At 41.0% G+C, this 2529-nt stretch overlaps 1 pseudogene; it reads left to right on the top strand.

Annotated features, from left to right (window-relative positions):
* The window catches only part of LOC138170295 (nucleolin-like), a 3736-nt pseudogene extending 2821 nt beyond the window's left edge, over positions 1-915 (top strand).
* Positions 916-2529: the final 1614 nt, after the last annotated feature.

Consider the following 2529-nt stretch of genomic DNA (forward strand, 5'->3'; position numbering starts at 1 on the left):
ACTCAGTGACTCCAAAGTGCTTGACTCTAAAATTAAGCAGAAAAAAGAAAAAAAAAAAAAAAAAAAGACCAAGATGCACGGACGGACGCTCTTTGTCAAGAATCTGTGGTATAAAGTAACTCAAGGGAGGTCAGGAAATATCCGAATATGCTATTGAGGTCCGATGGTCTGCACCAAGGCTGGGATCCCCAAAGGAACGGCCTATGTTGAATTTAAGACAGAAGCAGATGTGGTCAAGGCCTTAGAAGAGAAACAGGGCTGAGATCGATGGCCGTACGCTCATTCTGGACTACACTGGGGAGAAAAGCCAAGGACAGAACTCTAGAGGTGGGAAGAATGATTCCTGTAGCGGGAACAAGCCATAGGACTCCAAAACCCTGGTGCTGAACTATGTCATCTGCAGTGCTTTGGAGGATAGTCTGTAGACAGTGTTTTGAAAAGAGGATGTCCATCAGCTTGCCCCAGAACAGCAAAGGCCAATCTAAAGGGTAAGCCTTCATTGAATTTGCCTCCGGGGAAGATGTGAAAGAAGCCTTGAATTCTTGTATCATAGAGATTGAGGGCAGAGGCATCCAGCTGGAGTTGAAGGGACAGAATGCTGTTAATGCAGCCCCAAGGAGCCGGTGCAAAGTTAATCGTTGATGAAACCTTGTTCATCAATGGCCTGTCTGAAGACAAGATGGAAGAAACATTGAAATATTCGTTTCACAGATTGTTGAGTCACAGACAAGGAGGGAGATGGGATCTTCGAAAGGGTTCAGTTTTGTGGACTTCAATTCAGAGGAAGTCGCCAAAGCTGCAAAAGGGGCCACGGAGGCCAGGGAGATGGATGGAAACTAAGTAACCCTGGACTGGGTCATGCCTAGTGGCGTTGGAGTCCGAGGGGGATTTGGAGGCCGGGCTGGTTCCCAATGAGGCAGAAAAGGAGGAGACCACAAGCAACAAGGAAAGAAGAGGAAATTTGAATAGCTTCCCCCCCTCATCTTTTCCTCTGCCATGTGAACAGATTCTAGGGGTTTTATCTTGTCATCGAATCGTTGATGGAGCCTTCTGAGGACATTCCAAGACAGATGAGCAGCCCATAGTCATCTTGGAAAAACTTAGAGGGAGTATTTTCCATATAAACTTTTTTCAGAAATAGGTGGTAGTTGTGAAAAGTCACCTTTTTGTCCATGAGTTGTCTTGAGTTTATAATGTTATAATCCATGTACAAAACCATTTTTTCCAAAAAATTAATTATTTAAAATATTCAAAGATCTTTTATGTACATTATCCCATTTGATCTCACAATAAGTCCTTTGTTAGATATTATTATTGCTCCCTCCTATTTTAAAGAATGAGGACAGAGAGATTGCATGACTTGCTGGTGATTAGATAAGTGTTAGAGGCAGACCTTAAAGCTCCATTCTATCTCCTAAGCCATACTGCCTCTAAATAATATCTTTAAATGTATAAACAAATCATCCATTCCAAAAAGGCTGCCACACCTATTGCCACTGCCAATGTTATATTAGATTCCTGTCTGGGGTGCTACTGAGTGTGGAGGCAGGAGGAAGGAGATGACTAGCAAAGTTTAGCATCACAAATTTCCATCTGTGTCCAATTTTGAGTTTTAGGAATAGAGTTTGGAAGCTATTGCTATAAATTATAACAGCATAAGATCATAGATTTAAAGGTGGAAGGGGCCTTACAAGTTATTGAATAAAACCCTCTCATTTTACAGATGAGGAAAATGAGGCAGAGAGAAGTTATGTGCATTACTTAGGATCACCCAGCTAGTAAGTGCCAAAAGCAGAATTTGAACTAAGGTCTTTCTGTTTCCAAGTCCAATACCCTATCTACTTACTCCATTCAGTTTTGTTATTGATGGTTCTTTAATTGAACTTGAGAAGATATTTTACTAGAAATACATTGATAAGATTTCTAGTAATTGACTGAAGATTCACAGTAATACCGTATTTTCATATCTGGTCTTTTCATTACTTATAAAACTCTCTCATTGCCTCTAAATGGCTGCAATCCCTGGGACTAAGGGAAAGGTGACTTCGGGACTTAGCTAATGTGCATGTTTCCCCACTCAAGCACCAAAGCTGACTCTCTTGGTATCTGGTATGCTCTGACTGCCTATGGCAGGTCCATTTATTTCCTCAATAAGCCCAGTATAAAGGGATTCTTTATTCTTGTAGTTCCAAACCACAAAAACATGAGCCAGTCAAATCATAACAATACACTGAAAATTAATCACATCTTCAAAGAAGTATTAATGGTTCCATGAATACCCAGCCTTTGAGATGTCCTCAATCCTCTCTGAAGTAAAGCTAGCATGTCCATACAATTCAGAGAGATGAAGTTCCCAAGACTTGCCTCCATGAAGGTAACACTATCATGGACATTTATCTTAAAAGGTGACAATCTAATTACCCCTCTTTATACCAGCAAGAGGTGATAAGGGTCTGAAATTGGGTGGTAGACCTCTGAGTGAGGCAAAAAAGACAATTGCAAGAGATTTTGTGGAGGTAGACCCAAAAA

This window comes from Petaurus breviceps, unplaced genomic scaffold (assembly GCF_028583685.1).
Source record: "Petaurus breviceps papuanus isolate PSGF00001 unplaced genomic scaffold, PetGlider_PUasm1.0 38, whole genome shotgun sequence".
Lineage (NCBI taxonomy): Eukaryota > Metazoa > Chordata > Mammalia > Diprotodontia > Petauridae > Petaurus > Petaurus breviceps.